The following is a 7860-nucleotide window of genomic DNA, read 5'->3' on the forward strand; positions in this document are numbered from 1 at the left end:
TGAAACTTTAAAAATGAGCAGTCAGCATGTCACCCTGAGCAGAAGGAAGAGACAGAGACTGAGGTTGGTGTAGAAGGCAGAGGTAAGGCAATTAGGACCAGGCCTTTGGCAGATTGCATGGGAGGGAAGAAAGAAAGAGACATAGGAGGCTCTGGGGATGTGTGTCCTGGAACACTGGTTTGACTTTGCAAGCTCATGTTGGTACAGAATGAACCCTTTCACACTTACCATGTGTCCCTTGCCCATGTGTCCACTTCCCCTTCATCTTTCTAGAGAGTATGATCTCCTCCCAGATTCAGAGGCCTGATCTTGAATTCCAGACCTCCAGGACCATTTAATAAATAAATTATTGTAACATGAGGGCCTGCTTGTTGGGGTTTCTGTCCTGCCCAGTTCCCACAGCCGACAAGTCCCAAGGAAAATCACACAGAGGTCTCCATAAGTTATAAACTGAATGGCCCGTTAGCTCAGGCTTCATTTTAGCTCTTATGACATATATTAGCCCACTATTCTAGTATATGTCAGCCACATGGCTTGGTACCTTTTTCAGTGGGGCAGGTCACATCTTGCTTCTTCTGTGATCTGGGCAGGACTGGGGAGGAATGGGCTTCCTCCTTCCCAGCATTCTCCTGTTCTCATTGCCCCACCTTTACTTCCTGTCTGGTTGTCCCACCTATACTTTCTGCCTGGCCAATTAGCGTTTACTTAAAACATGATTGACAGAATACAGACAATTCTCCTGCACCAAATTATTTTCTTTGTTAATTACCCAATCCTGGGTATTCGCACAACAGAAAATGCAGCAGAGTGGGTTTCAGATAGTCTTCCTGCTAGCTGTCTGATTATCTGAGCTTTCATCTCTCCATCTGTAAAGGGCAAATCATCAATTTCAGAGGCCACAGCAAGGATTAACTAAGATAATGCACACCGATGCCCTTTGAGAACTCTCAAGCACAATGCAAATTAAGGAACAATTATTAAGTTTCTCATGCAGTATCTGACACACTAATAACGAATTAATAAAGTAATAAAAGAACAGAATTTGTTGAGTTCATGAATGTGAAAAATAAAGAATAAATAAAAGTTACCAGAGATCTAAAACAATTCTAAGCTGTGCTTTTTAATGGGGTACAGGGTCGGGGATCCCCTGAAGGACTTTCAAGATTCAGAGATAATAAATCTCCCTCCCACCTTGCACATATGGGGGTCAGAGGACAACAATTTTTAACATTTGGTTCTCTCTCTGCCATGTTGGTCTCAGGGATCAAACTCAGGCACTTGAACAGGCTTGGCCTGTAAGTCATCTTATTGGTCCTAAGTTAGTAAATCAAATGAGACTTGATCCCGAGTCCAGTGGCAGGACACATCATTACTTGTCTATAGAAACAATAGGATTCATTTGAAATGTATCATTTCATTCTCCCCTGTATGGCCTCTGGCAATGTTCTACTGAGCCCTGTCCTGCTATCTACATGGCAGAGGATCAACGGGAGCTACCTCAAAGAGGCGCCACAAAACAGAAAGCTTATCAAGCTCCTCAAGCAGTGTTTGGCTTGTCCTAGGCTCTCCTTCTCCTCTCCTTCCATTCAAAGCTATGGTAATCATTACAGAAACATTTAGCACTGTGTCCAGTGCCAAATACAAAGAATATTAAAGCTCAAATAATCGCAAGAAGCTCTGGCTCCAAATCTTCCCACTTCTAGCACACTATTTGACCACCATTCAAATGAGGAAACCAAGGCCCATGGAGGAGGCTGGTGACGAGCATCTTTCCTTACATGAACAGCTGTGATACTCTTATCATCGTGGCTCTCCCAGAGACCCTGCAGGGACAAAAATCTCCAGGAAATTAAAGGGAAAACACAGCCATTGAATCCACTGACCTATGGGGGGTTGCTCTCTAGATGAGGCTCATTTTTTTTCCATCAAAGGGAGAAGTATATTCCTTCTGAGCTGGACTATTAATTAAAATTCAGTGACGCTAATTTTACTGCCAACTTAGGAGTTTCTTATTACATTTATTTTCCAGGTAATTGCTGCTTGTACAGGAGTTCAAATAGATGTCTTTTTCGATGGTGCAATAGATGAGAATTATAATCGTTACATTCCTCACCCTTCATTTTGTTCTCTCTAATTCTAAAGCGGGCTTCCTTAAATTATACTGAGAACTTTCTCTGCCCACTTCTTTCTTTCCTCTTTCCTTTCCCCTCCCTCCTTTTCTCTCTTTCTCCCTCCTTTTCACCCTGTCTAGCGCTTCCTTTTGTTTTTCTTTCCCTAACGTCAGAATTCATTGAGGCATGAAATATCAAAATAGTTTCTGTTTTGTTCACAATTTTACCATACCACTTCCCTTCGGCGGAAGAACCCAAAATAAACCTTTCCTTATGTATGGAAATGTATACAAATGCACATTTTCTTAGATCGTCTGTGTTTCTATCCTGTTGTATCCCCAAATTACAGATGAATACACAAATACTTTGAATCACAATCCCTTCGATATTACAGGGCCAGGCAGTAAGGGGCAGGCTCCCGGTTCTCCTTCCTAGTGGCTCAGGATGTGAAGTAACCAGGGAGAGGTTGTGTGTCAACCTCCTGGGACAGAAGGAATCGAACTTTCCAGAACAATTGCAATGCACTGTGTGCCTAAAGAGAGTAGAAGCCAGGGCATGGGGAGGCATGTAAGAGGTGGAGGGGAATCCCTCCATCGTCAGGGCACTGTTTCTCCCTCCTCCGTGTATCTTAGGACTTTCTCATCTCTTTCCTACAGCACCCAGTCTCACATCGTGACCTCTAACAGACTAAGGTCACACCTGCAGGCAATCAGGCAGTGTTCTGGGGCCCCAAGCGACATCCTTCAGGGTCAGGAAGGCCTTTGGGAAGCAGTGAGACTTGATCTCCTGCAGAGTCAGCTTTAAGGATGTTGGCTCCTATGCTCAGCAAGAGGCTTGGATCTTTGAACTTGAGCAACAATTAATCCTGCACGCCGGGGGGAAAGTGACGTTTGACAGGGAAGGCAGACATTAATTTTAAAATTTCAGTGGTAGCTGCCATCTATTGTATCCTTATTGTGTGCCGGGCATAATACTAAGCACTCCACATGGTTGATCTCCATTGTCTCAACAATCTTGTAAGATGGGAGCTGTGATTATAATTAGCTCTGCTTTACAGGTGAGAAAAAGAAAGAAAGAAAGAAACCTAAGGCTCAATAAGTGAGAAGTCGTGGGTCCAAACTTCATGAAGCTAGGATTTAAACATGGTCTCTCTGGCTCCCCCAGAATGGGTCAGTAAAGTTCCCAACTAGAAGTCTTCCTTAGTTTTAAGTCTTGACAGTGCTGTAGAGTAGGATTATAAAACTAGGAAGAATGAAGTTGTATCTACAGTGATGTCATCTAAACCAAGGTTTACTCCTCAAGAGGAGTATGGTCCATCTATCAGGAACCTCGAAAAAAAAAAAAAGGTTAGCATGTCTAGTTAAGTTTAATGCCATTCTTTAAGAGTGTGTACATGTGAGGTTCATAATGCAAATATTAGTAAGTTAATATGCTTCTCATTTACAGATGTACATGTGGGAAGCTTTCTCAAACTTAATCTTACAGGCAGGAATCAGGGCTATTCTACATCTTGAGATAAAGAATTGTCTGATGTGAGATTTGGGCAAGGAGATTAAAGCTTGTCTAATGTGATGTCCTGCTTCCCACAACCCTGGCTGTACGTCCTAGGGTTAGCATCAAGGATTCTTGCAAGCATTGTGAATGTGCAGCTTTCCAAGAAGTTTCCATTGCTGCTGTTTCATAGCCACGGAGTCTTTCCTAAGACTTTGGTCTACACAAACCAGTTCTCTTCATCCCTCTGGCCCTGTCAACCGAGAACATATACAATGTAGTGGGCAACAGCTTGGCCCCAGATTGCTTCCTCCAGTGGTCACACACAACCTTTGCAGTAGCTAAAGTGTGCACTCTGGAGCCTGCAGCCTAGTGATGGCCTCTCCAGCGTGCATCCCTTCTGACCTCAGCATCTTCCGCCAACTTCTCTTTTTGTGTTTATGGATTGCAAACATCTTCAGTCAATCGAACAGAACCAAAGATCCTGCAGAAAAGGACTATCGGACCCTGACAGGCAGCCAGTGAGATGACAATGAGAGGAGCTTCCCACTGACTTGAGGGTGGGTGATCACCGGGACCCACACAACTGGAACCGAGAGTGGCAGAATGAGGGGTGTCTTTGAGGGTGAAGGTAGTCCAGAAAAAGCACCCCAGCTCTCTAGCTCCTGCGTGAGTGATCCTGTAGTTAGGAGGACAATCCTCTGGACCGTTACTATTTAGTAGAATATACCCTACTTCTAATCCTATTTCCAAATTCCAGACACATGGTGTTGTGTTCATTGAGCACTACCCCAGGCTACTTATTTTTTCACCAGTAAAGGCTGCAATAGTCGCCTCCAGCATCTGGTCCAGTGGCTTCCCCTTTGCAGCAGCTTTCTAGGGAACCACTTGAATTAGAAGCACAAGCACAGACTTCGGGGGCAGGATATAACAAAGGTGAGGTCATGCTTTGCCAGCCACTAAATAGCTTTCACTAGGAAGGGGCCATTATCCTAGTCTGTGAAATGGGCCAATCGAGTCGCTTAGAGAAATCTAGTACAGATCAGATGAAAATGGCATGGCATTGCCAACATGGCTTGACACCATTGTGCTGTTTCTATGACATGTCTCCCAAAGGTGATGGCCAGAGAGGGTTTTGCTATGACATGATACCAGCCAGAACGTTGAAAATTAAAGCCCCCCCCCAATCCCACAGAACCTGCCCTCAAGCAATGTTTGACTTGATTGGCATAAATGCCACAGCTCCCCAGCCTCTTGAGTGTGATCAAATATAAGCACTAACTCCAACCTAAGCCCATCATGTCCTGAGAGACAGAGCTCCGGACACTCACAGTGAGAATTTGGTGTTGTACTTTGTATAGGTGCCCTTCTGCTCTCAACTCCCATTCAGCTGCTAGGATGCCCAGACTCATCTCCCAAAAACACTACTGAGATCATTTCGGGTTTTCCTGAAGAGACCAATTATCATTTCTCTAGGTACAATTTTGAAACAAAGGAAATCTCATGGAAGAAAGGGTGCTCACAGTTGCCTCATGCAATTCTTGAGCCATGGAAGGCCGTACTTCTAAGCCCTCTACAATTCTTCTCACACCCTCCTCTTCACAAAAGCAGCCTCAGGGAATATCATTGCCTGTTTCTTTTATGGATGATAGCATTCTGTTAAGAATATGAAATAAGTCAAGTCAGTAGGCCAGAGAGAATTTTCAATTGTTTGGGTTTCCAGTACTGTCCCAACCTCTGCAGAGGACATTCACTGTTAAATTGCTGTCCCTGCGCTCAAGTTAGAGAGATAAGACATGGGGAAAATGGGACAATTAGGTTCTAACCCATGTCCCTTGGACAGAAGTAATTCTTTTCAACTCTTGACCATACGTTATAAAGCCTGTTGAGATGGTGACCTGGTCCTCCTGTCTAGATGAAGCCTCTGAGCCCTCTAAAGCGTCAGTGGGCAACTCATAGCAGACTGGGGAGAACTGTCCTTGCCGAAACCTTTTATCTTCACGGCTGTTTCATATCATGCCATCCCCTACCACAGAGATACCTCAATAAATGATATCTCAACAATTCACACCGTGTTGAACATTCAGGAGACCAGTCTATTGATGTGTTAGCCCCTTTATGCCACTTTGGCAAAGTATATGAATTTTAACTTAATTAATTTAAAGTATACAAATTTATTTTGGTTCAGATTTTAAATATTACAGTCTATGGTCAGCTGGGCCTGTGATGAAACAGGACATCATGACAGAAAGAGTGTGTGACAGAGGACGCTGCACACTTCATGGAAGTTGGGAAGAAGAAATGGAGGAAGGGACCAGGAAGGAAGTATGTTTTTCAGAGCAAACCCTCAAGCATCTATTTTATCCTACTGCGATCTGTTTCCTAGCTTCTACCACCTCCGGGTCATGTCATCAAATCCTAGGTATGTCAAAGGATTAATGCACTGATCTGGCTGGAACTCTGTTGTAGAAATCATCTCCAAACGCTTTCACTCTGAACATCGCATTGACCAAGGCTTCCACACATGACAGGGAGTGGAAAGACCCTGTACCCGAACCACGGCACTCGCCTAGGGATGGAACTGAACCAGAATCATGGCTTTACTTCAGAACGCTCCCCCAGGATCAGCCTGAAGCAAGTCTCCCGCTATGGCATCTTTCACCTCCCATTCCACTTTTCTTGCTGCTCTCCTGAGAATTAACCTCTAGTAATCACATCTCAGGCTAAGGCCAGGAATCTCAGTTGAAAACACTACACACAAGAACCATCAGTGAAGCTTTACAGAAGGACTTACTACTGGGCATTTAAACAGCCAGACTTACTGAACATGAGACTATAGATTTTGGAGGTTGGGGACCACATGACCATACATTTAAAAGCCAAATAGGTATTTCAAATATACCAGGTTATTTCTTAACTTTTTATTTGGAAAACTTCAAACTTATGGGAATAATGAAAGAATGAAATAATGATGAACACCTACACACTCTTCATCTAGACATACCAATTATGAACATTTTGCTGCATTTTTGTTTCTCATTCTCTGGCTCCTCCTATATCAAAAATAATTTGCAAGTATGGTGTAGACATCATGACACTTCCTTCTTTAATACTGCAGCACTTATTATCTAAGAATAAAGACAGTCTCCTACATAATCCCATTACCACAACCACCCCTGAGGAAATGAATAGCAGTTTCATAATATCATCAGAATATCTTGTCTACATCTAAGGTATATGCTCATGTGTTTAGACCAAGAGATGAAATTTTCTCATCTATAGATACAGTACAAGTTTGGAGAAAGAAATAATCTGTAGTGATTAAAACCAAAGGGAACTCTTCAAGGAAGAACTGGTGATTTTAACAGGGCTTGGGAAAGCAATAAAAAGGAGGAAGAGAGAGCATGCTCAGTAGAAGTAAGTGACCACGCACACACAAGCACACAGAATGGCAGTCCACATGACCTTTAGTGTGGTTCTAACTGAGTAGAGATGGCAGGCTGTGATTCTGTGTTGTATTTCAGAGCATAAAATAAGCTGAACACGTCTCACAGTGGCCGAGTACAGAGATACAGCAATTCAAACTATCAGAGATACGGCATCCTCATTTTAGGAAAAATTAAGACTCTGGATTTTTAAGAGTTCTGTAAAAAAATTTTAAAACACGTTCTGTGAACTATAAAGAACAATGTTTGAAGGTTTGGGGTCAGAATTAGATTGGAGAATTCAACTCTGATTGAAATGCATTCAAATACTGATTCTATAAACACTCTCCATGCACATATTATGTGCCAGGTTGCCAATCTAAACATAGGAAACAGAAGGTCTGAAAGAAAAATTAGACAAGGTTCCTGATGGAACTTTAATTCTTATTAGTATGTGTGCTGGGTGGGAGGGGGGCCAAGAATGACTCAATAGTCAAGTAAATAAGTCAACGAGGAAATATTCGATTGCTGTTGATATGGCTCCCATGAATATAAAAGGAACAGGTTTCATATTGATTGACGGTTACTTTAAGTTGGGTATTCAGAGAAATTAACATTTAAAGCTCTGTTAAACTAGAGCCAGCTACCAACTTCAAAGAACAGATTGTCAAAAATTGACTCAAGTTTGGGAGCTACATGATATCACAGTGGTGACTTTAAATAGTCCACAGCATTGTATTTAGACAAGTCGGCAAATGCTATAAGCCATGGCTTCCTTTTCCCAGAGAGCTGGTAGTTAAACATGTACCAGCGCACCACTGCAATACAATCAG

This window comes from Arvicola amphibius, chromosome 3 (genome assembly GCF_903992535.2).
Source record: "Arvicola amphibius chromosome 3, mArvAmp1.2, whole genome shotgun sequence".
NCBI classification, from domain to species: Eukaryota; Metazoa; Chordata; class Mammalia; order Rodentia; family Cricetidae; genus Arvicola; species Arvicola amphibius.